This window comes from Vicugna pacos, chromosome 33 (genome assembly GCF_048564905.1).
Source record: "Vicugna pacos chromosome 33, VicPac4, whole genome shotgun sequence".
Lineage (NCBI taxonomy): Eukaryota > Metazoa > Chordata > Mammalia > Artiodactyla > Camelidae > Vicugna > Vicugna pacos.
The window spans coordinates 6,703,390-6,729,779 of NC_133019.1; the positions used below are offsets into that span (position 1 = coordinate 6,703,390).

The 26,390-nt window shown below is 50.6% G+C and overlaps 1 protein-coding gene and 1 long non-coding RNA gene across 9 annotated transcripts in view; one reads left to right on the plus strand and one right to left on the minus strand.

Annotated features, from left to right (window-relative positions):
• The window catches only part of PKNOX2 (PBX/knotted 1 homeobox 2), a 280,687-nt gene that overhangs the window by 152,086 nt on the left and 102,211 nt on the right, over positions 1-26,390 (minus strand). For all 8 annotated transcript variants that reach the window (XM_072953787.1, XM_072953784.1, XM_072953785.1 and 5 more), the window contains one exon: positions 23,768-23,837. The gene's annotated coding sequence lies outside the window, so the exon portion shown is untranslated. The remainder of the gene's footprint in view (positions 1-23,767; positions 23,838-26,390) is intronic.
• Positions 18,298-20,214, plus strand: LOC140691073 (uncharacterized). Its single transcript, XR_012066523.1, has 2 exons — positions 18,298-18,429; positions 20,067-20,214. It is a non-coding gene; the product is annotated as an uncharacterized lncRNA (long non-coding RNA).

Below are 26,390 nucleotides of genomic sequence, written 5' to 3' on the forward strand. Positions count from 1 at the left end.
CGTAAAGTGGACAAATCAGTGCTCAGCATCAGAGCAGCCTGCATGCTGATACCACGGGAGCTGAGGTGCCTGTGGAGGGGGTCCCTATTCACTGCTTGAGGCCAAGTGCAGACTCTCACTTGGTAGCGAAGGGTCTTCGAGCCAACTGTGGTGGTGAGGGCGAAACCAGGTCTATGAAATCATCCCAAGGGTGCGACTCCAGCCAGAGCTTCCCTCTCTCCTCTTTGGAAAAGACAGGTACATGAATACCCAGCGTCATGAAGCAGCAGCATCCCATCCTGACCACGAGCATCTCTACCTTCTCACCAGCCCTTCGAAGATGAGAAATGGGCCATGACCCAGGCAGCACCTGTGGTCTGAGTCACTTTAGGATTTGGTCACATTCTACCTGAATAACGGCCAGCATTTACAGTTTCCACAAGCACAGTCTCATTTAAACCTCACTACCTCCTGTGATGTGGGTGGGACTTTAGTCCCATGTTTCAGATGAGGGGGAAGAGGCCCGGGGAAGTGAGGAGCTGAAAGCGGCAAAGCTGGACCTCCACCGCGGCCTGCCCAGGGGCACCAGGCCCCTCTCCATGGCCACAGGGCCTCTCTGATAGGTTTTCGATTCTCACAGAATCTAGCACACGGTTGTTGGTCAGGAAGCTTCTCTTGCACAGAAGGAAGACATAAAGTGGCCCTGAAGGCCGCGGCCAGGCGTGTTCAGCTGTGTCCGTGGGTGTGGTGGGGGCGCGGGTAGAGGATGTGGCCCAGCCTGTGTGGGGGGGTCAGTTTCCAGGGAGGGTCACCCCGGGTGCTGAGCTGTCATCCTGAAGAGATGGCGGCCGAGGAAACTGAACATTCTTAAGTCAAATTCACTTCTAAAAAATCCTCACAACTCCCAACCTATGTGAGCAGCAAACAGACAACTTTCCAATTAAAAAATCAAGAATCGGAGGGTCAGGGTAGCTGGGAGATGAGGAGTGGGTTGGGACAGTCAGCAGAGAGCCAGGTGTGTGGTCAGAAGCTGAGGGCCATCAGGTAGATGACAAAGGAGGCCAGGCAGGCCCCCAGCCAGGCTCCCCAGAGCGTAGTCCATGGCCCAGTGCTGGCCAGTCCTCTGAAGGAAGAGAAGGTGGGCCCTCCCCAGGGTCTTGGGAGGAGTAGGAACCCTTCAGATGGAGCAAAGCACTGGGCCAGAGACTGCGCCCGCAGGGCCAGGCTCAGCGTGCGGGAGCAGGACCACAACGCCTTGTCTGTTCAGGTGCCCGGGAGCGCTGACACACTGGGCAGGAGGGCCCGGGCACAGCAGAGGCATTTAGGGTACCCGATGGAAAGAGAGCAAACCCCTGGTGCATGTGGAGTGATCTAGAACCAGAGCCACCAGCTGGAACAGAAAGGTCACTTTAGTTATTTATATTTTATTGGTCACTTATTACAGAATTTCTTAAACTGCTGGAGCTAGTGGAAATTTTAGGGAGCACCTTGTACATGTCCTGGGCCAGTGCCTAGAACACAGTTGGTGCCCCCAAAATGTTCACTGAATGACTGAATGGAGAGAGAAGCAGAACTCTGAAACTTAAAACTGATACTCATAATGATGTGCGAGACCCTAAGATTTCGACAAAACTTCCAAAGCATCCAGGAGAAGACAGTGCCCTGTATACTTGCTAACTGCCTTCTGGGGTCGTGTTTGAAAACCAGCACTCTGATTACAGAACTCCTTGTGAATCAGAATTCAATCCAACTCCATTTGATCAGCCTGCATGGGGTTCCTAGCATGTGCCAGACCCTGGGCAGAAGTGCCTCCCTGCCCCTTCTGTTCCTGACTGTCATGAAGTAGGGTGCACTGCTTTCTCTGCTGCTGTTGCAGGAGCTGAGACTGAAGAAGGGGCCGGGCCAGCTGCAGCAGGAGCTCCACGGGCCCTGGGGCGAGAGACGTGTTCTCTGCATCCTCTTGAATCCAGAGCAACTGCTGGTTTGGGTTAAAGAGGACTCAGCTGAGCTCCTCCTGCCCAGCCCTCCCACATCAGCCAGAGTTCTCCCCAACTCCATCAACACCCCCCACCTTCCCCACCCCTAGCAGCCTGGGGAGGCAAGGGAGGGGCACGAGGTTGCCACCATGCCTCTCTCCCCTGCCACTTCCTCTGCGGCTCCCTCACTGGCCCTGTTTTTCAGACCTCTAGTAATAAAAACAAGCCAATAAAATGAACATGAAAATATATTCATTAGGATTTATAATGCTCATTAAAACTGCCTGTGTACGAAAGCATGACTTAGCTTCATATAAGTGGGAAAAAAATGCAAATTATACTGCATGCAAAGAAGATATTTCCCTAATCGTCCAATCAAATGCCAGCCCAATTATCTGTGGCCAACCCAATGGGTTAAAATTATACTCTCCCTCCTTGGACACAGTGAGGCGCCTGAAAGTGTTTCATTTTAATAAAAATGAAATCTGGACCCTGCAGAAAACCAGCTTCACTAATGACGTGTTTACACAGAGAAAGACAATTTCTAGTTAATGGTGATTACTACCGAGAACAAATTAAACTTCCCGGAGTATATGGGTTAGAGATAATGGGAAAGGGGAAAAAAAGTTATGGTTTTAGTATGTGTGGCGGCATGGGGGACGGGGTGACAGAGGAAGAAGGAAACTGGGGGACCTCGGGGGAAGCTGAGACGGCAGGGACACTGCGGTGGGTACAGGGAGGAGAGCTCGGGACACCAGCTGCACTGGTTCTGCCTGTTGACCTGGCTTGGGCAGTGGGCACTGGCGGCTGGCCCTGGGCTCTCAAACCCCAGGGCGGGCCACCTTCAGTGGAGGCAGCAAGCTCAGGTCCCCGGGAATCTGCCCTGTTTCCTTCTTAGGAAGGCAGGTAAATAATTCCGACCACTCTCTGGTCCTTGGGAGCGTACGGAAAGTGCTTTCTATTCCACTCCACTGGCTTAGTGATGACAGAGACCAGAGGCAGGCTTTTCTCATGGAAAGCCAAGCGAGCAAACTTCGGACAGGAGATGGAGAGGCAAAACGGACAGGAGATAGAATGAGAGAATGACGATTATAAGGATAATGTAACTCTACCCTTTACTAAGTCCGCCCTATCTGGTGGGCACCATTCTAAAACACCATCCCCTTTCATCCTTACCTTCCTTATTTTTAAAGCAGAAACTGGAGCTGAGCCATGTTACCTAACAGCCCAATGTCACATGCCTAAGTAAGACAAGTTGGGTTTCTAATCCAGATCTATCTGATTCCAATGCCCAAGCTCCTAACTTTTAGGCTGCACTGTCTTGCCGGAATAAATATGGAGTCCTTTACTGTCGGTACCCTGCAGGCTATAAAAACGAAGCCTCCAGCTCACTGTGCACTCAACTTCCTACCCACTCCTTTGGCTACTGGAGGCCATGAAGATGCTCTTTCAACAGAACAAATCTCAGGAATTGCCAGATGCCTTCTGCTCCCTGTCTCCCCTTTCCACCACCTCCTACAACCAGGTGAGCTGGGGGCAGGGAGGAAGGAAGGGAGCCGGGATCCCTCCAGTGCTGAGTTTTAATGTATGTTCTTTTGTAAACAAGAACAATCATTTGTGAACAGGCCCAGATGCAAACAGTCCCCAAATCAGGAATTCCAGCTCAGAGACGCAGAATAATACAGCTTTGGGGAAGATTTAATAATAGTAAAATTAAAATTGTAACTGAAGCATAATGAAGAATGTGGTACAAACAGGCACTGCAAAGGAAAAAAAAAAAAAGCCCTGCACAGATTAGCCCCTATGGAATAGTGATTGGTTGAGAGCAACAGTAAACAATGCACAGAAATGCAACTTAATTATCTCACAATTCTTAACATTCTACCAAAGCCACACGGAAAGCTTTGATGTTGGCAGCAGCCGAGGCAGCGGCAGCAGCTCCTCTGTCTCCCCTGCTCCTGGAGGAAGATCATTACTAAGAAATCTGCAACCACTCCAGCAGCTGGGCTGCGAAGAGCAGCAGGGTTTATCTGCTGAGAGACCAGGAGTGGCCAACGACCAGGAAGAAAGCATCTCCTGGGGGTTATTAAGTCAGGGGGCTGGTGGACAAAAAGGGAGCTCTAAGGACTGGGGCACAAGTGGCGAGGCCTCCTTGGGGAGCCTGGCGTCTGTCAGCCCAGGACTGGCTTAGCAAGCGCCAAGGTACTTGCTGGATGAAGTCTGGCCTGACCCCCCTGCCCCCACCCCAAACACAGACACAGTGAGAACCATCTAGTGGAAAATGTCTCTGTTGTTCCTGGGTTTGCCCCTGAGGTGCCCAGCCAGAGCAGGGCAATGGGGGAAGAGACCTGAAGGATTCTGAGTCAAACGTCTCTTTTAAGGATGCTTCTGATGGGTATCTGAAGAGACAGATTCAGTGGACTCCTTCTAATCCATTTCCTTCCTCTCCAGAGCCCCTCTTAATCTCTGTGAATGGGTACTCTTAGGAACAGGAAAGATTTTCTACCTGCTTGGTTAGTTGGTTAAGGGCAGTCCTGCCTGGAGACATGGGGATGGACAAGGTGACCTCTTACAATCGCAGGCACACACAAGGAATGTAAGGAATCAGACTGTGGGCCGTGAAGTCTCCACGTCCAGGTTTGCTCAGATCTTTGCCTTCTTGCTTATACTTGTCCAATCTCCTGGGAAGTCTCCTGGCTTTGTTCAGTTAGGACCTGAAGTGCCATCAAGACTGAGTCCAGTTGATCCCCAATCATGAGATGGCTTGGGGGATCCCAGCCCTTGGTGATGCGGTCCTAGGTACCAGTCCTGGGCCACCCACCCAAGAGCTCACCTCAGTGGAGGCAGGGTCACGCCAGCCCAAAGGAAGTCTTTGATTACTGGACAAAATAACCAGTAAAAACAGGTGCCCAGATTGCTGAGGGGGGTTGGGGGGAAGGAAGAGACGGCTTTTCCATGAACATGGAAGGGGATGGATGCTGTTACAGCTCTCCAGCAGTTGCCACTGCCCTGGAATGAAATGTTCTCTGTGGTTCCTCAGGACCACGGACTTCACTCCTACCTTCTGGGAATCTGCCCTGGAGACCATCTCCTTCATCCTCCAGGGCAGGTTAAGTTCTCCTGTTTCAGATGATAAAATTCAGGCCCAAGGAGCATCTGAGAAATAGCCCTGGTCTTTCTGTATTTCTTTTACACCTGATTCCAATTTGTAATGGAGAAAGGTCATGGAGACCCCCAAGGGGATAGTGGTAGGTTGGGGGCTGGGCAGGGAAGAGACCATCTCAGTACTGATACATTATTTGGAATGCTGAGCTTTCGAGACTGCTGTGTTACAGCTCAGCAGAAGCTTACCAGAATCCTGCCTGGTTTGGCAGGGCGATTTCCAGAGTGATGAAAACCTGCCCCAACTCACCAGCCCCACACCCCCAACTTCACTACCCTCTAACCCACCATCTGGGTTAATACCTAGTATATCGCACTGCCCTACATGACTTTCATAACCCTTACCTCATTCTGAAAATACCTGCCTTATTTATGGTTGATTGTACAGCCCCCTTCCCCACTAAAATATAAATTCCTTGAGGGCAGGGGGCGTAGGGGGCTGTTCAGCTCCAGTGTCTGGTATGTGGCAAGCTCTCCATAAGTGTTGGGTGAATGGAAGAATAAAATGCTGAGAGCCAAGAACCTTGAGCCCACTGTTCTGCCCATCCTCCCTCTGTCAGTGTCCCCTGGGGGGTGGCCCAATCTCATCTCAAATACCAGGACTCAAGATGTGAGTGAGGCTGAGAAAGAGAAAGGAAGACACATATGATATCACTTATATGTGGAATCTAAAAAAAAAAAGAAGAAGAAGAAGAAAGAAGAAAGAAGACACTGATGAACTAACTCATCTACAAAACAGAAACAGACTCACAGACATAGTAAACAAACCTATGGTTACCAGAGGGGGAAGGAGGTAGGAAGGAATAAATTGGGAGTTTGAGAATTGTTAATATTAACCACTATATGTAAAATAGATTTAAAAATACAAATTTCTTCTGTATAGCCATGGGAACGATATGCAATACCTCGTAGTAACCTATAATGAAAAAGAATATGAAAACGAATGTATGTATGTATATACATGAGTGAAACATTATGCCGTATATCAGAAATTGACACATTGTAACTGACTATACTTCAGTTAAAAAAAATACTGTATTATGTACTCGAAGTTGCTGAGAGAGTAGATCTTAAATGCTCTCATCACACACACACAAAATAATAACGTAAATACATGAGGTGGTAATTAGTTAACCAGCGTTATTGTGGTAATAATTTTGTGATATATGTATGTGTATCAAATTATCAGGCTATACACTTAAACTTATACAATGTTACATGCCAATTATATCTCAATAAACCAGATGAAAAGGGGAAAAAAGAAAAGATATAAGTGAGGCTGGAGCTCAGGGCCAACGAGGGGCTGTGTAGGGCAAAGGGCACATGCCCCCAGAGCCTGGAAACCCAGTGGAAACCCGAACAGAGTACTCACTGGGGAGGTCCCCAGTGTGGCTCTGAGCCCTTGGCGCACATGAGCTCATTCCAACTTCACAATGTGGGTTTTTGATTCTGCCAAGTCCACTAATTGACCATGAGATATCGTGACAGTCACTTCCTCTCCTGGGCCACATTTCCTCTCTCATCTTTGAAATGGAGAAGAGTGGGCCCTGATCTGGAATATCTGCTCGACTGTGAGCTCTGAAAGGACAGGGGCTGTGACAGAGACCGTGTTCACCGTTACCCCCTCAGTATCTAGCACAGTGCCTGGCACATGGTAGGTCCTCAATAAATGTTTATTAAACAGAGTAATGTTCTAGGATCTGAAGCCTTCTTACCCTCAATCTCCCACTGCTCTGCAGGACAAAGTGCAGCTTCCCATTTCCCTTGGGCTCAGAAGGCTTTGCCTGTTGTTTCTGAGAGCCCCAGGGATCTCAGACTTAGAACTCACCTGGATCCTTGTCCCCAGTGCTATGGATAGTGAGACAGGGATGCCTGACTCAGCTCCAGAGCTGGAGGAAGAGGGACAGGCAGAGGGTTCTGTGCTACCCAACTTGAATGACAGGCAGCATCACAAAGCGGTAATGATCCCATGCACTGCCACAGGGTATAGAGCCTCAAAACAAGCCTGCAAGTTAGTCAGGGAAGAGTTATGGTTCTCTTCTTCTCACAGATGTAGAAACTGAGGCTCAGAACGGGTAAGCCACTTGCCCAAAGTCACACAGCTATTTAGTGATCAGGACCTCCAGCTCTCAGCGCCAGTGCTTCCTCCACCTTCTCCCCTCACTGCCCTGGAGCTGTGACCGGAGCCCTGATTCTGTTGGCTACAGAGGGAAGAGATGGACCCCACCTCTCCTGGGGGCAGCCCATCACAGCCATGAAGGAATGGCAATCAGAGCAAGACTTGAGGAGATGAAGACTATTGGTGACTTTTTGCACCTGAATCTTTAAAGACACATTTTATTTTTCATAAAAAAAAAAGTGACTTGGCAATTGCCCTGGTGCTGAATTTTTGCAGAAGATGTCAGATGCGTACACCTCTCCACTTCGGTTGTCTAACAGCACAAGTGGCTTGCTGTCTCTGTTTGTTTGGTCCCTTGGTGTGCGCTCTCTGCCATCCCTGGGAGCCCGAGGAAGCCTGGTGTTACATAAGCACCTCATCAGAAAAAACATCCAGCTTCTCGGTGCTGCTTCCCTCAGCCCTTCATCTTGGAGGAGCACTTCCCTCAACCCCCACATCCTCCCAGAGCACAGAGAGAGAATTTTGTTCCTGACACAGGCAGTCATCCAGGGGAGTCAGGCCCAATTTGGAGCGTATCTGGGCAGCTTGCTCCTCCTGTAACAGTCAGGGCACAGGGGAGCTCCTTTACGCTGACCTCCAGGCCCCCTCCTGAGCATCCTGGCATTCCTAATAGCATTTATTTATTCATAGAAAACCTGTGTGCCAGGCTTGGTGCTGGGTACAAAGGATATAAAGAAGAGTAAGCCAAGCTCCCTTCCCAGGGAAAACCCGAAGTAGAGCTGAGGTGACAGACACGCAGAGAACCAACTACAGATCAGCAGCTGTAACTGAGAAATGCATGTATTCTGGGAACCGGGGAGGAAGGGAGTTTTGGCTCTGCTCAGGAGGCAGTGGAATTTGCCTTGAAGGATGTAAATGAATGAATGAATGAATGAATGAGTTAGAATCCATAAGCTGAAAAGCAGTAAGACATAACAGGGGGCGTGAAACAGCATGGGGAAACAGCAAGTGGAGGACTGAACAAGCCACTTCTCCTGGCCCTCGGATGCCCCCAAACTGGCTCTGGGGTGGCCGGCTTCCTCCTTCCTTGACTCTGGCAGGGAAACCACAGGCTGGGAGTCCTGGGGGCTGCTTAGTTAACCTCTTTGTGCCCTTGCTCCCACCTCTTTAGAACAGAGCCAATAATAATACATACACGATGGATTTGGTGCGAGGTCTAAATGAGATGCTTCATGCGACACTCTATAGGGTGTCTGGGACGTCGGAGGCCTTGATACATGGAGAACCACTATCACTATTTTTATTACTATCACCACCACTGTTGCTCACCAGCTTCCAGGAATCCCAAAGAGATGCCCCAGAGGCATAAAAACACTTCTGGATGGACTTGATTCACCACCTGGTGTAATTCCTCATTTCCAACACAAACATATTGGGAAAGGGCCTTCTTACTCTTTCTTGACTATGAAATAACAAACCCTTTACCCTGGGAGCTGCTCGAAGGCCTTGGTATAGGCTGTGTTGCCTGGGTCAGAAGTCAGAGCCGAGAGGTGACCTGCTCAGCTCAGAGCACGGGTGCATTAAAGAACCCAACGATGCAGTGCATGTGGTCACTTAAAGGAGCAAGCTGATGCCTGTAAGCCACCCACAGGCCCTGCTGGTGAAGGCGCCGGCACTCCGTGGCTGTGACTGAGGACTGTGAGCCCGCATCTGCCTGAATTTAAGCCTGCAAGTCCCAAATCCAGGGGGAGCCACATGGACCTCTCACGGTCTTGCCCTGGCTATGGGGAACCCACCACACACACTCACCCAGCTACCCAAGTCAGAAAGCAGATCTCAGTCTTAACACCCCGTCTCCCTCACAATCACCCCCATTCTGAACCCATCATTTCTGGAGGTGACATAGCCTTCTCAGTCTCCTCCGCCACCTCCTTCAAGCAGGTCGTCATTGCCCACAACAGTTTCCTAAATGGTCCCCATGGTCTTATTTTTGTTTTTGTTTTTTGCCTTCCTCCAAAAACTGAAGCAGAAGCAATCTATCCGAGACACAGATTTAGCCAAATCAATCCTCAGCTTTAACTCTTCTACATTCCACCTATCCCTCAGTAGCCGAGGCTTCAAGACCCTCCATGATCTCCAGCCCTGTCCTCTCATCACAGCCTCTGTCCCACCCGGTGCTCCAGTCAGATGGAAAATCTTTCATGTCACCTTACCTGCCAGGCCCTCTCTAGCTACTGAAGTTCCCTTGGCCTCAACTACTTCTACCCACCCCCTTGTCACTTGCCTAACTCCGCATCTTTCTGGTATCAACCCAGACCCCACCCCTGCCCTCTAGAAGGCTTCCTTGACCCCCTAGATTTTACTAGGTGCCCTCCTAGGCACTTTCAGGTGGTCTCCCCTTGCCTAAGTGATCACAGCACTTAACACACTGCACTAGCGGTGTCTGCGTACCTGTCATCTGCCTTTATGCCCTCACTGTTCTCGAAGCTCCAAAAGGGCATAGCCCCATCCTGAATGATGCGTGAACAGAGCGGGCAATAAACGTTTGTTGAATGAATAACAAATGAATAAATGAATAAACAATAAATGCATGAATGAATGAATTAGGATATATAAACTGAAAAAAATAAGACATAACAGGGGGCCATCAGCCAGTGGGAACTGACACAGGATGGAGGCATGAAGAGGTCTGGGGGCTGATCCAGCAGGCGAGGAGCAAAACAGGAGGGGAGGGGACCGGGCAGGGAGGACATCCAAATAAAATGCCCCTTTCCATCCCGCTTCAGAGCCCTGGACCCCACCTGCATAAATCTCGGCTGCCAGAGAACAGAGTTTCATCAACAGGCAAACTTACACTATTTCATAAACTTTCTTTAAATTAAAATCAGGCAACGCACACACATACACATATACCCCACAGACATCTTCGTCGCTGAAAAGTTGCTCCCTATAAAATAAAAGAAGCTGTTTAAATGTCTTCCTTCCAAGCTAGCCCCACAGAGCTGGAGCTGAGAATACATTAGCCTTTAATGAAGTGAGACTCTCATCTTCCAGGAGACACCTCATTTAGCGCAATTGTTTCAGAGCCATTACAGAAAGACAATTACAAGGAAGCGGGGAGAGTAATTGGAAATGCTGGCAGGAGTTGGGCGAAATGATAATAAATAAAAATATTCAACCTAATAAGCTTCCAGGAGGGGGTGGGATGAAGAAAATCAACATAATTAGAACTGAACCTTAGCAAGGAAAAACAGACAGCAGGGTGGCAAGTGCTCAACTTGTACAGGAAGAAAGAAGTCACATGCAGCCCATGACGATGCCGGGGCCGCAGGCCGCTGGCCCCTCCGGAAGCTGCTGGAGGGCGGAGGGGCGCCCGCAGCCCAAAGGCACTGGGGGCTCAGTGTGCTATTCCTGGCCACAGCCATCCCACTGTGTGGAAAAGGCAGGCCCAGCCTGCACCGCAGGGGTCCTCCACGTGCTGAGAGGGGCGGAGGGAGGCCAGGGAGGAGCTGGCAGAGCCCAGATTCTGCCACTGACGTTTTCTGCTTCTGCAAAAGTAGAGGCAAGAGGCCTTGGCTTTCTGGTTGTAAGACGAGGGAGGTGAATGTCAAGCTCTGTAAGTGCTTTGTCTGTCTTCTGTCAGGCCATCTCCTTCTGTTGTGTGTCTTCCCCTCAAGTTCACCCCTTATCTGATGGGCCTCCTCTTAGCTTCTGAAATTTCAACATGGGGGCCTAGAAGTTAAGCTTAGAGACTCAGCCTAAGCGTCCTTAATACAAAATCCTTCCTGACCCCATTCTATTTCCCCTGGGGGAGAACTACACTCCCTGCTTGCGCTGGACCCCAGCCACGCCCAGTGGGGTCCAGCTGCATCGGCTGATGGGTTCTGTTCCCTCTAGAGACCGTCTACGTCATTTGCAGAGGAAATGGTGTGAGGCCTAGGACTGGGAAGAGGGGAGTGCTGGTTTACATTATGGTTTCGTGTTTGGTTGTTTTTGAAAAAAAGGAACGTAAGTAACTTGAAGATAAGGTTTGTCACTCAGAACCTAGCTCAGAACCTGGTACACAGTAGGCATATACTTATTTTGGTTGTTGCATGTGGGCTCCTTGTAAATACGTCAAGTGTACTGCACAATTGAAGATTAAATTGAAGTCAAATTTTAAAACTTTAGAAGATTTTCAGATCGCCTCAATTAATCCAAATAAATATAATTCAATGTAATGTAATTTCATGTAATTTACTGAGTGCCTGCCACATGTCAGGCCCTGGAGAGTCACGTGAAGAGGGTCCCCAAGTCACTGTCCCTAAGGAATTCGCCATCAGTGAGATTCAGGCTGCAATGCTTTAGGCATGACATGAGGCCACACTAGGGGATGGGATATTTGTCAGGAAATATGGGCAAATATGCACTGGACTCATCTCCTGGACAGTAGGCCAGGGGCCCAAGTCCATGGTCGTCAGATGAGTTTACAACTCTGTAGGTAAGAAATGTTCAACACACCCTCAATATGTACATATAAAAACATGCACGTGTAGGGTGTTTATGTTAGACCTACTGATCTACCTGTATAAGATGTGTCTTATGGAACATATTCAAAAATAGACATTTCAGCAGGATGAGGTTAAAAAAATACATATAAATGAAGTTGTAGTGTTTTTTTCTCTTATTCCAATGGCCCATCTTGCACACTCTGTTTTGGGGACTTCACGTTTGGAGTATGAGAGTCTGGGACTTGACAGGCCTGCCATACAGAAGTAATTCCAGTCTGCTCAGCACACCATGAGAATTCAACACCTGGTTTTTTCTTGCTGGCCAGAGCGTCCAATTTCCAGTAACTGGTGACAAATGTGCTTCCAGGCCCATTAGGACCATGGGACAGAAAAGTCAAAGCAGAGGATGGGAAGAGAACCCAGACATTTCCCTCTGAGGGAAACCAGGAGTAATCCTGTTCATTTGGCAAACATGTAGGATAAAGTCAGAATGTGCCAGGCGCCACGCCAGGTGGAGTGAGGGCTACAGAAGCATCACCCACACACCCTGTACCGACACGGCTTCACGGAGAAGGGCAAACACATATACTTGGGATGCAGGTGGACACTGGTCAGGGTTGGGAGATTCAGACCAGGTTCTCTGGGAGACAGAAACTTTCCCCTGAGGGATCTAAGACTCGTGGAAGAGGCGGTGTGGGACCAGGGAGGATGGGCAGGGTTTGGCCATGCAGACAGGGCAGACTTTCCAGGAAAAGGAAATGTCCGTGGCAAAGACTCAGGGGCAGTAAATTACGGGGCTCATTCTTCTCTGCCTATCCTCACCTCCATCTGGAGATTCCATATCCTGAGGCCGGGTGAAGAGAGAGAATACTTACTAGAATTGCAAATAAAAGGGACAGGGACGTGCTCTCAGACTGAACACTCTGGGACCTGGAGGGGGAGGCGTGCAGCCATGACAGCCTCTCTTCAAACGTGCCAGCGGCTTGTCCAACCAAACAAGCATTTATCGAATGCCAAAGGCTAAACGGGAGAGGAAGGCATTCTAGTAATGGGCATCCTCCTCGGTGAGGGATGAATTGAGCATGACCTGACCTGCCGACGAGGCAAAACAGATGACCCCTAGAACCCATGCTGGCTCTAGGCTGTTACACTTCATCCTCCTTACCCTTGGAGACCAAGGCATCTCTAGTAAAGACAACTGAAATATGCTGTGATAAACAGTCACAGAAGATGCCCAGTGTGCACTGGGAGCTCAAGGAAGATAAACCCTAGCTGTGGTCACAGACATACTCATCACTAAGAAACTGAGCTCTAACCAGGTAAATGAGGGGGATAGAGGGCATTTGAGGCAAAGAGGACTCATGTGCAGAAGCAGAGATGCACAAAAGAGTACAGAAACCCCAAATCCTGCTGGTAACGACAGATGGTCCTTGGATCCAGCAAATCCAAGGAAAGAAGGGACTGCCGGGCCCTGGGAGGACACATGAAGCCTACAGGTCACTCTCAGGCTGACCCTGCTGTGCCTAGAGCTGGGTACCACACACAGTGGTGCTTAATAAATGTGTGTTGATTGTAAATTGTCATTTCCAGGAAGTAAGGGCTGGGATAAGCAATTCATTCTTATAAAGCCCCAGGCAGGGCCACATGCTGAGATGCATTTATTAAAGTCTTCGAATGAGAGAGGGAGGGAAGAGAAGAGGGAGGGGCAGGGCTGAGATGCGGGCTACCCAACATCATCTAGACAGAGCCACCGCCCTCCATATCCAGGGGCAGGCGCGGGGCCAAGAGGGGAAAGTAGACCAGGGCCACGGAGAAGAAAGGAAAACTAGCAACAGTGTTCTGCATCAGAAGCAGGGGAAAGCATGCCTACCTCTGATTCCCTTTAATTTGCCCAGCAATCCTGTAAGACGAGATTTTTATTACTCTCTAACAGATGGGGAACTAAGGCTAAGACCTGGTCCTGTCTCAGAGGAGGAGGTAGTGGGAGAGCAGGGACTGGAACTCCAATCCATTGCACCCTGTTCCTCCAGACGCTGCCCAGGCCATGGGGCAGATGGGCCAAGGGAAGGCGAGATGGACACCAGCAGGTGTGCGCAGCCTCAGGTCACGGGTCCCCTCCAGCCTCCCCAGGTTCTGTCGCCCCCGGACATCCCTAGGTGAAACCTCAGGAGCTGGTGAGGACCTGCCCCAGAGTCCGGGCCAGAGATGGCCCGCAGCCCTCTAGGACCGGGAACATTCTCTGTTAAAGGTGTTGCAGAAAGATCATTAGTGGACAAGTCCACAGCCGCCTTTCATCCCCTTCTCACCCAGGTTCCTTGCTCCAGCCTTGATTTACACTTCACATCTAGAGCACCTACACACCCTACAGCACCCCTGGGACTTCCCCAGGCCCTGACATCACTCCCCTCCCAGGAGGTGGGAGCCCTGGGTTCCAGTCCAGCTTCTACCACCAAACCCTCCGTGGCCTTAGGCAAGGGGTTGCTTCCTTCGAGCCTCAGTTTCCCCACTCAGTATGGAGAAATTTGGTGAATGCTAAGTCCTTGAGCATCCACAAGTCTCTTCTTCACTCCTCAGACCTCCTTTTCCTCCTACCCCATCCTACAAAATCCAGCAATCCCTTCAACTGAGTGAGTCACCATTGCAGGCCCCCAGGAATCCCAGGTTTCGTTATCCTAATGGGTGCAGGCAGGCTAGGACCAGGGCCTCTGCACAGCTCGGTCAGGGTGTGCTGACCACGAGATTTGGGGAGGAGGCAAGGTTCCTGATTCAAAGCCAATCCCTATGGCTTCATTCGCGAGAGATGCCCTAGTTCAGCGTGAAGCACACAGCCTGCAGTTGTGCAGACCTGAGTTCAAACCCCAACTGCTTCTCTTTGTAGCTGTGGAACAACGAGTGTGTTGCTTAACCTGTCTGATGAAGCCTGGCTCTCTGATCTGTTCTATTATTAGAGGGCCTGTCTCAGAGGGCTGGTGGGAGAGCTACAAAAGATAATACACTGAGCACAGTGCCTGTCACACTGCTGAAGCTATTCTTCGTCAGTGCCTCCTAGATTAGTTTAATAGTAGGACTCCCAAGGTACCTGACAGTCCTGGGAACCACACAGTATGTGCAGAGAGCTGCCACCCACGCTCAGCCAGTCACCAAGGCTGAGCAGTTTCTTGATGGAAAAACCCACCTTCCAGCAGGAAAGGGCTCCCCCAGGGAGAGACCCAGGTGGGTCACTTGAATGTGATACACTTTTCTTTTTAATTGGGTTTAAAGTTATAAAACAATAGCAGTAAATGCCTCCTGCCTCCACAGGTACCTGGGCCCAGGTGGGGGTCAAGGGCATTAATTAAACTCACCCAACCTCCCCCACAAGACCAGGGGTCCTGCACCAGAAAGCGGTTCCTCTGCCAGTCCCAGCCTGGAGATGGATCCGCCTTATGGACCAGCCTCACAGGCCCCCTCAGATGCCCACCCTCAGACCCCCACCCCAAGCTAGCCTAATTCAGTCCTAAGTATTCCTAAGGTGCCTTCCAATTTCCCACTGTAATAAATGGCACAGAATGCAAATGGAGGTGGATGTGGGACACAGATGTTTGCACTAATTTAATTGAGGGAACACCTTGGATTAAACACTTTGCAAAACACTCACAAATAGGTTCAGTGCATTCGGTAATGAAAAGCCTCCCAGCCCCCGGCACTTCGCTGCGGCTGCCTGGGGCTCCAGGAGGGTTGCTGGGAGTGGGAGGGCGTGGGGGACAGGCCAGCGCAGGGGCAGAGACAAGATGCCTCTGCACACAGGGAGAAGGCAAGGGAACAAGGCCTGGGAGGGCTTCCAGCAGATTCTCCACCAGCTGGGGCTGACTCCACCAAGAAGTAGAATCTGGAAGGCTTGGGGATGGAGGCAGGCAGCACCTGTCTCCCCAGGTGGGTCAGCCACAGGCATGCCTCCCTGTCCTCAGGACTCAGTCTAGCCTGAGGTCTCCCTGCCCAACTGGCTGATGGCCAGCTAGCCACCTGTGAGGGATTGGGGGCCCTAGGCGTAGGGAGCCTGGGGAAGTTCAGCCAACTTGATCTTTTGGGCATGAGTCCAAGGTTGCCCTTGGTAACCTGGGAGCCCAGCGACAGAACAGCAACTTGGCACCAGCAGGTCAAAAGATCAGGAGAGTAAAGGGGAAAAGCATACCTGGCAGAGGGAACAGCATCTGCAAAGATAATGAGGCATAGAAGGCTGGGCAATCGCAGGGACCCGGGAGAGACCATTTATATGGGGGCAGGTGGCACAAATGAAGATGGACCATTTTCACCAGTCCCCTCCCCACACCCCAGCCCCTGAGAGTTCCCATAGTTGGGCCAATCTGGAATCAGTTCGTATACTGATTGCTCTGTAAGTCTCAGCATTCCAACCAGGCCTGGGTGATTTTATATTCCTGAAAACAGAATCCCTAATTTTCAAGCACAACGATCACTTCAAGTGTAATAACCATTATAATAATAATCTCTTATACTTGCTTGGTGCTTTATAGTTTATAAAACACGTTCGTATGTCTCTTATAATCTTCCACCAACCCTTTGAGAAAGATAGAATAGGTAGGATTAGCATTCTTGCTTTCTGGATGAGAAAATGAAAACTCAAGTTCCCAGCTATGCAAACAGAACTAGGGCTCAAACTCAAGCCTGCCTGACAGCAAAGTGCCTGCTGGTTCACTCATTCAGTCATTCAGTCATTCATCGCATCACTCAGTGTTTGTTGAGCACCTATTATGTACCAAGAAACACTTCAGACTCAGAGCACTGATAGCGCGGTGGGGATGTCAAGAGGATTACAAGCCTAGATGAAGAGGCAGAACATTGACAGACATACCTGGACCAAGCGGAGAACAGCAGAGCCAAAAGCAAAGCACTGAAACTCAGGAACCAGGAAAAACACAAAGTACTCTCTTCAAACACTGCCCCCACACATCCTGCAGCCTGTACACACACAGGCCACATGCACCCTTATCACACAAGAAGATATGAGCCATTTCTCCTGGACCACCCCCAAGCTCCCCAGCATGGAATGCAGACTCCTTCACCCTTGACATCCCCAGCGCTGGCTGGGCAACAGACCAGAGCCAGCAGCCAGATGCTGCCTGTGGGGCCTGAGCTTCGCCTGTCCCCCGGCACACACACAGACACACAGGCCTCCCAGGCTACAGCGCGGGCATGCCAGCACTGGGAGAGCCCAGGCTGTGACACACTTCCCGGGCAGCTTAGGTTCTGGTCAAGATGGATGGATGGGATGGATGGATGGATAGACGGGATGGATGGATGGGTGGGTGGGTGGGTGGATGGATGGATGGATGGATGGATGGGGAGGAAAGACTGGGAAGCATAGGCACTGTCACCTACCTAGAGGTAGATCCTACTAGGGCCCCACTAGTGGGCCCAGTTACAGGTAAACACTGCCTTGCTCTCTGATGAGTACAGACGAGCCTCAGTGCCCTCTGCAAAAACAATACCACTTCACAGATTTCATGTAAGAATGTGTGACAGGACCCTCCTCGTACAGGGCCTTACACACAGAGGGAGTTAGGGCCTTCCTGCCTAGGAAGTAAAGATAATGGAAGGGCAAGTAACTCTGCAAAGCCCCCACAGAAATCAGTCTCCTGACCCTCCACCACCACGGCCCATTCTGGGGTTTGGAGAGCTTACTAGAGAAAACCTCTCCACCGCTCCACTCTCTTCCCCTTGGTTCATTCATTCATTTGTCATTCAACCATCCATGTAGGGCAGCTATTGTGGCCAGGCATGATTCTCGGTACTGGGACTGGAAGAATAAGATTCAGTTCTTATCTTGGATAGATAGATACCCATGTCTGAGGTCCTGTAGAACGTACAGGATGAAGAAAGGGTACAGGAGTGTTTCAGGAAAGGCAGGAAGCCCTGTAGGTGGTAGTCACAGAGGAGATGTGTATGCTGGGTACTGCAGGAGGAGCAGGGGTTATCCAGGCTGAGGAGGTTCAAGACAGAACAGCCAGTGCAAAGGCACTGAGGTGTGAAGTTACACAGAGTATCTGGGGGGGAACTGAGCAACCTGGTACACCTGGGTGTCAGGAACAGGCGTGTGCCTAGGTATCTGAGTGTCTGTAAGAAGCAGGGAGGAAGGAGCTTTAAGGCAGAAGAAAATAAAACTGGAAAAAAGACAGGGCTGAGCTGTGAGCCCCCTGGTCAGCCAGGCCAAGGAAGCTGCAGACAGTAAAGAACAACTGGGGATGGAGGAGCCCAGGCATGACACAGGCACAAACTCACAGCAGCATGAATTAGGCTCCAGCTGTTGCAGACCCAGCGCTGGGCTCCTCCACACACAGGGGGCTACCCCGGCTGACTCTCAGGATACACGAATTTGATGAGGTTTCCTCTTTGATTCACACAATTATCCCTGGAGAAATGGCTAACTGGGGAGGAATTTTTCCTCTCTGAAGAGCCAGACTGGCTGGCTAACAGCGAAGGCCAGGGGAGGGTTCCCACGTCACCACTACCACCACCCACAGCCAGAGCTGCTGGGAGCAGGGCTTGGAAACCCTGCAGAACCTACTGCGGATCTGGGAAGAACTTGAGAAAGGATAATGGTGGAGCTGACAGAGCCACCAGAGGAAGAAAAAAGGGGGGACATCCCTCAGGCTGGACAAAGATCTCGGAGTACCTGCACTTCCAGAGAACAGGAGAGAGAGGCAAGGTAGGGGGCTGCTGACACCTCGTAGTTTCCAAGCCCTGCTGGAAGCATCCCCAGTCCTGCTCACAGCAGGGAGGTTTCTCCCTCCCCTCCTTTCTCTTCTCCCCTCCCTCCAGTCCCTCCTCCCCAGTTTCTCTCCAGAAAGGTTTATGGCGAAGACTCCAAATAGCCCCTCTCCTGCAGGCACAGTCACACCAACTGAAAGGAGATTTAATTAGCAAAATCTCGTTAGGCAAACGAAATTATCCGTAAGACAATACTCCTCTGGACAGGGGGTATGATTAAACAAAGCCATTAATTGAGAGAGTCGCTTTGGCAGCCCCCGGATGCGTTCATCTCTGGGCAGGCTCCACTGTGCCTCCTCAGGCCAGCGGAACAGGCTCTGCCCGCTCCCCGCCCGCCCCACACCCTTCCCACTCCATCGCCGCCACTCTTCCAGGGCCCCTCCAGTTGGGGCTGCAGACCTCGAATCTCATCAGCGGCCTCTCTGCCGCCAGATTCCTGCTAAAGTGCCTTGATTGCATAATGTCTATTTGCATAATGTAAATTGCAATCTCCTAGCTCGGGAGGCAGGAATCACAGAACAGCCATTATTTTTTACCACTCCACAAAAATTCTACATTTAGAAAGCAGATTTGCAGCTCAGAAAGCCGTATAAATCTGAATCCGCCAGAAACGCCATTAAATCACACCAATTAAGCTGGACCAACGAAGAGCCCCTGTCACTGTTCCCTGCACACTCAAGGACTCCCAGCCCAGATGGAGGCCACGAAAAACTGGAGGCTGTGGCCGCGGGGCTGAAGCAGGAGCTGCAAAAGGCAGGAAATTCTGTCTTATAAACCTTAGCACACACCCCAAGCACAGGCGCCCATGAAGACCTGGTGGAGAGAGGACAGAGAGGGGCGGAACTAGTCTGAGTTATTTCTAAGCTTGTTGCCTGATTTCTTGTGGGCATTCAGACAGACACTGTCTGTCTGCAGACTTTTAATTGACGGGGCAGGAGAGAGTATGTGAAGAAGAAGTGCGCACCTTCGGCAAATGCAGTGGGGAGATGCCAGGTATTTCACACGAGAGTGAAATTCTAAGCCCTCAGCACCACTTTAATGACCTTTCCTGTCTTCTCCCAAGTCCCCTCCAGCCAAGCAAAAGAAAACAAAATCCTGCTCAGGCTGGGCTGGGCTGGGCCAGAATCTGAGCTCCTTTTTAGAGCTGTTTCCCAGGGGTCACTGGAGAGAGAGGGGAGCCACAAGGTCCCAGGGAAGGGGCAGTCCCTCTGACAGCTACTCGTGATTCCAGCTTCCCCGCAGACACGTACCTGGTTACTCTTTTGCCTCTTTATTGCTCATTCAATATTCATTTGTCAAAGGGCAAGATGCTAATGCGTATTATTAAAATATCAATAGTTTATGAGTGAACTTTTATGGAGAGTACAGTTAAAGGAAAGACGCTTGACCATCTCCTCCAGGAGCAGTGGAGAGGAACAACCTTTCTTTCCAACTCTGCTTTTTGCGTATTTCCTGGGTGAGTGGACGGCTGGACCACTATCCAGCACCTGTTGTGTGCCAGCTTTCACATGCTGGATTTCACTGAGCCCCACAGCCGTCCTGGGAACGGTGTACAATCCCATTTCCATCCTACAGATGAGAATCCGAAGACCAAAGAGACGTGTCCAGAATCACAGCACAGAGGCTCCAAGTCACGGGGCTGAGACCCAAACCCATGCTTTGGACGTCAAACCTCGTGTTTTTCCCCGCAAGTTGAAGCCTTGAAAATACAAATGATCATTTATGTTTTTATCTGTTTCCTTCACCTGCCCAAATTAAACATTAGTTTCCTGACCTACGTTTCACAAAAGGGGAAAGGCGAGAACAGGAAATCATTCCATGCTTTCACACAGACCCATTTCCACAAAGTCGACCTCCACTGTAGGTTTGTCTAAGCCAGCTCCCAGAATCTTTTCTGCACATTCAGAATCTTAGAACTGAGAGTGATATTGGAAGTGATGGCATCAAACTTCCCCTTTTACAGGAGAGTAAACTGAGTTTCTTGGAACCACACAACAAAGTGATGAAGTCTCTGGAATGGAGAGTTCTAAGTTCAATTTCAGGTCTGTGACTAACTTACTCTGTCACTAACTAGGGTACCTCTCTTGTGCTCTGAGCCTCTGCCCCCTTTCTGTATCTAATACCGAGATAACAACTGTGTCTCATAGAGCAGTGTAAGGGTTTCAATGAGGAAAATGCACATCACGTGCTTAGCAGAGTGTCCAGCGTGCAATAAACATTGGTTATTAACATTAGTATTAAGCTGGCTTAGATTCCAAGACTCTCCCTCCAAATTCCAGGCCCTTTTTATCAAGACCAAGCCCCTTACCCCTTTCTTCCCTGCCCCCTCCTTTAGCCATTAGCCATTCTCATATCTTGGCCCTTTGGGACAATGAACTGGTCCTGCTGCCACCCTTCGGTCACCTGAGCTTTGTCTCCAACCCCTTAAGTCATAACAAAGCATCCAGGGTACTCAAATTCTCTTCCAAAATTTAGCTGCATCCAGGTCAGAAAAATGGCAAAGGAAAGGGATATAGGTCCTCAGGGGCACTGCCTCCTGCGGGTTATAGTGTGGGGCAGAGGGAAGGAAGGCGAGGAAAGGACGTGGGCATCAGGGAGGAAGGGCTGCCTGGACCTCCCCAGGCCCTGCATAGTCCCGATAGCCTCTTCTGTCCTGATCTTTGGCTGAAGCCTCCTCCAGCTTGGAAGGCCATGGAGCCAGGGATGTGGGAGCTATGGATGGGAATGAAGGGCTCAAGGCTTGTGGAGTCCTTGTCGCAGATCTAAGACCCTCTCCAGACCTGGCACCTCAAGCTAAGGGTGGCAAGCTGGATCCACTCTTGCTGAGATGGACTATAAGGTAGAGGTTTCTACCAATGGTAGGACCTCCTAACACCAGCATGTACTCGGGGAATCCTGCTCTGGCCTCGGGGTACCTTAAACCCACACACTGTGTGAGTTAAGGGACGGTCTGATTCTTGAAGGCAGAGGTTTCTTTAGCCTAACTCTGGAATAGATGAGGCTGTCTGTGCCCAACTTGACCAACACTAGTGGTGGTAGATGGTACTTTCCAAAGATGGTGGCAACAGTGTATCCTTCATCCCTCATGCTCTTCTCTTAATGTGCTGGGATCCTCCTCCTTTGAGATGTGGTTGGGGGGTGTCCATGCTCCCTTCTTACAACCGAGGCCTCGGTACCACCCCAACCAGGGGAACGTGGTGGAAGTAACACTGCTGGGCTTAGGTGGTACAGCCCCCGCCTGGATCCTGTTCCCTCTTGGGACGCCCCCTCTCGGCTTCCAGCCACCCTGTTAGGATGTCCAGGTCACATGGAGAGGGTTCATGGGTCTGGTGGACAGCCCCAGCTAACGTCTCAGTCAACAGCTGGTCTCAACCCCCAGAGTTATAAGCGAATGAACCTTCACATGATTCTAGCACCCAGCTTCTGCCCTGGTGGAGACCCCAGACCTGTGGATGGGGGACAGTCTCCTCGCTGTGCCCTCTTTGAACTCCCTGCTCACAGAATAAATGAGCATGATGAATACTGTAAGTCGCTAAGTTTCAGGGTGGTTTGTTACACAGCTGTAATAACTGGAACACCACTCAAATTAAATTAGACGGTTGGCTGTTTCCCTCTCAAATACAACCCTCACTTCAGACTTTCAGACTGTTCCCTGCTTGGTGGTCCCCATTCCTCGGAGCCGCCCTCCCTCATCCTCATCTTCTTCACTGCCTTCAAAAGGCAGGCTCCTCCTTAGCAAAAAACATGCCCTGAAATGTCCTTTGAGTCTTTCCATTTCAGAGTCCTGGGACCTGAAGACCCCCCCTCCTTCTCCTTCCTCTGTATGGGTCCCAGAGTGTCCCCTAGAGGGCGCTCCCCTGGGTGGGAGTGGCCCCGTGCCAGGCGCCCGCTGCCCGCGGGGACAGGGAGGGTACGTGCAGACCTATTTCCCCTATACTTGCCACTCTCATTAAGGTTCACGCTCAGCTTGCTCCTCTCATACTTGACTTGACTTATGAGGTCCCTCTAACCTCCGGTGCGAGGAGACATCGATTCTCACAAAGGTCATTATCTTCCTGCTCTGGCTCCCCACCCCCCACCCCCGCCCGGCCCCATCTCCTAGGTAGGCTTTCCTGGAACAGGATGGAGGGAGGCACCCTTCCCCGCCCCAGGCACGGGGATCCAACCACTCCAAGCTGGGCTGGAGAGGGGGTGCCCTGGGAGCCGCGCCCGTCAATCACGGAGGCACCAGCACCGACTCGCAGGCCATTAGGCGGAGAGCCGGCGCCCTGCTCACTCACCGGGCAGCCATCGGCAGGATGTTAGACGATCGCAGGGCGGCCATTCTTATGATTTATTCAAATACTCATTACAGTCAATCTATTTTTACACAGAGGTGAAGATGTGCGCTGATAACGGTTAATCATTTATAATTCCATGGACTGGTTGGGAGCCAATGTACTATCAAAGTCGCAGCCGCTCAGCCCCCAGGAGCCCCCAAAGCAGGGTGGGGAGCTTTGCAGCTCAAGGCGAGCGGCTTCTAGCTGACATGGCCTTACCAGCGACTACGTGGAGGGAGCAGAGGGGACGGAGGACCAGGGGACCCCCAACACGCCTGCGGGAGCTCACAACCCCGCACAGCAGAGTACAGGCAGAGGGCTGCCCAGCGTGGGAGGCAGAGACTCTCGGAAAAGGGAGAAATCCCTTCTAGCTGGAGTTACCAGAGAAGGTTCCACCAAGCCGACTGGTCCTCCAGGTGGGGAGACCTGTGCCGAGTGGGAGAGCCGATGTTCTGAGCAAGTACAGTCTAAGGTGGAGCGGTCACTGCGCTGACAGAGGGAAGCCTCAGTTGATGGAGGGAAGCCTCAGTTCCTTTCCCGCCCTCCCGCCTCCCTAGAAACAGCCGGACGCAAAAGCAATGCGAGCTACGAACTTGGCCCGGTTCCTCCTCTTACGGCCTCCCAAGCTTAACCCACAGACCACCGCGGCTGGGGTCTGGGTTGGCCTTGCAAACTCAAGAGTTCCCCTCTTCAACACTCATGACACACATAACACATCCAGTCCACCTTAATGCACAATCAATACCGTCTAATTAAAGAGGATGTCATGTTACAGGGCTCCTTTGTCACACTCAGACCTCATCTAATTAGAGGGCCACTGTATTTTGCATTCCGACCAGCCCGTTGTAGAGTGCTTCTCTTGCACAATGCGTGGCTGTGAAAGATCAGGTTCAGGGCTGGTCTTTAACCCATCACTTTATTGAGTCAACATGGAAAATGCCAATCAAAGTTACTTACAGTTCACAGTATCTATTCTGGTGAGCGGCATGGAGGACAGAGAGCTCAGAGTCCTGCTCCAGACTTCAACCTGTCAATGAAAGAAAATACTTTTATAGACTATGTCTGAGTCTGCTGGGGGTGAGAGCCAAGGCGGGGTGGGGGTCTGGCTCGGAAGCACAGCCAGGGTAGGCGGCCCAGCGCCCACAACTGAGTGGAGAAGCTTCCTGAGCAGGGGTCTCCGGGTACAAAATGATGATTGTTTAGAGAACTAACTGGGACAGAAAGACAGGGTCACCCCCTCCTTCCCTGCTGGTGCCTCAATTTCTTGTGAGTTTCATCCCCTCCGCTATAGGAATCCCAGAGAAAGAGAGGCTAATGGCTGGGGAGAGCCCTGAGCTGACCAAAGCAGTGATCATTTACGGATGCCTCGTGTCTGACGCCATACCCTGTGCAGGGGACAGGCCTGAGGAGCCCCCAGGGAAGTCTGCCATCTATACAGGGGAGCTGCCAAAACAAGCAAACAACAACGCCAATGCTCTTGTTTATGGCAGGATTATGGAAAGTCCTGATGGAGGAGGAAACTTTCAAGCAAAAGTGAAGGAAGAGTCCCGCTGGGCTGAAAGGAAGATGCGTGTGGAGAATGATGAGGGCGTGACTGGGAAGATCAAAAAAACATGACTGCTTTTCACTCTCTTTCTGGGTAAAGCAACAACAACAAGAAAAACCCAGCACGTATGTATCCGGTGTCTCCTCCACGATCCACACCTGCTGGGCGCCGCAGGAAAAAAACACCTGGGTCCTGCTATAAAAGTGCGGCCACGTCATTGCAAAATAAGAATATCCGTATGAAACATCATCTGATAAGACAAGCGAATACATGAAGTAGTGCTATGCTGTGTGCTAGAGCCTCTCCCTCTCTCTCCACAGAGAAACCAGGTTGGCAGGAGCTGGAGCCCTCCAGGAAGTTTTCAGGGGTCTTGGAGGACTGGTCAGGCAAGATTTAGTGAAAGGAAGAGAGAAGGCGTTCCAAGAAAGGGGAGCAATCTGAGCGAGGAAGAGTTGGGGAAAGCATGTGGCCCAGGGACAAGGCAGAGGCTGGTCCGCCTGAGAGACTGGGGGAGGTACTAACGCTGAGTAAGCTGGGTGGGGCCACAGCAACGGGGTTCTGAGCGTCAGGCAGAGGCCAGGCTTGGGCTGTGAGCTCCTGGAGCCACTGAAGGTTTTGCAACAAAGAAAGGATGTGAAGAAGAGGCACCTCCCTGCCCTGCCACCTCCCCTTAGTATTTTCCTTTTAATTAAATGAAACAGAGAGGCTTCCTGGAAGAGGTGGAATTTTAGAGAGAAGATTCAGGCAGAGGGTGTAGAGCAATGCGCTCATGGAAAGATGTCCCTCTTGTTCATGATGATGTCCCCCAGGATGAGCCACTTCCTCTGGGACTGTCTACTAACCTCTCCAGGACCAAGGCTGGTGACTCACGGAAGTACATCAGAGACAAGACCAGAACACTCGTGGCAAGGTGTTGAGGACAAGGACAGCATCTTATGCGTCTTTATAGCCCCAGATCCTAGCAGAGTGCCAAGCATGTGTCAGGTTCTCAGCAAATGTCTGTTGAAATGTTCAGTGGTGGATCCTTTTCATTCTAATCAGTGTCCACAAGCAGCACTTCAGAACCAGCCCCTGACAAGGGGCTCCAACTTGTAATCTTCTGAACTGTTGACACATTGCTGCTGAGCACACATGAACTCAGTACAGGACGTTTCTTGGTTGGACTGCATGGAGGGGGTGTCTACCCTGCCCTCTGGGACTGTCTGTTGAGACACAGCAACTTGGAAGAAGATGTGGTGGCCCTTCCATTTGCACATGCTGCTAAGCTTGGAAGGACAGCCACTCTGCTGGGAGATGGGTTCAAGGATGTTATAGAGCTTTGAACAAGCTAAAAGGATAGGCCAAAACTTAACAGTCAATTTTTTCTTCCACCAGTTTTTATTTCTTGTACAATAATAAGTGAAATAAATTTGAAAGTTAAAAAAATTGCTCACAATCCCATCACTCTGAACCATCGACTTACTATGCCCACATGAAAATGTCTTTTAATTTTCTTACAGAATTGTAGAAAAAGGTTTGACAAGAATATATATATAACAAACCCTACTCTTACATTCAAAAATCAACTACAAAATCACAGACTGAGTTATGGGTTATGGGTTAAGGCATGGGTTATTTGAGTTAAATGCATGCTCAGGTAGAGCCTGGGGTATGGTGTGGCTGCCAAGCCCGCTACATTGATCTTAGGTTGCCTTAACAGCCAGACAGCGGCCAACCAAGGGGAGAATGGTCCCCTCACTTTGGACTTCTCAATCCACATTACTTTTAGATGCAGTTTTGGTATCACATTTTAGTAACTTCAACAGTGATGAGTAGAAGAGAGAGGTGAGCAAAGATGTCTAGTGGTTAAAGGGCTGGTTAAAAGCACAAGCGCTGGAATCAGAGGGTGCAGGTTCCCATCACTTACCAGCAGTGGGACCCTGGGCAAGTTCCTTAACTTCCCTGTGTCTCAGTTTTTCATCCATAAAATAGGGCTAATAAGGGTTTTCTACCTCTGAGGTTGGCTGTGAGGGTTGAATCACTGCATATACTGTG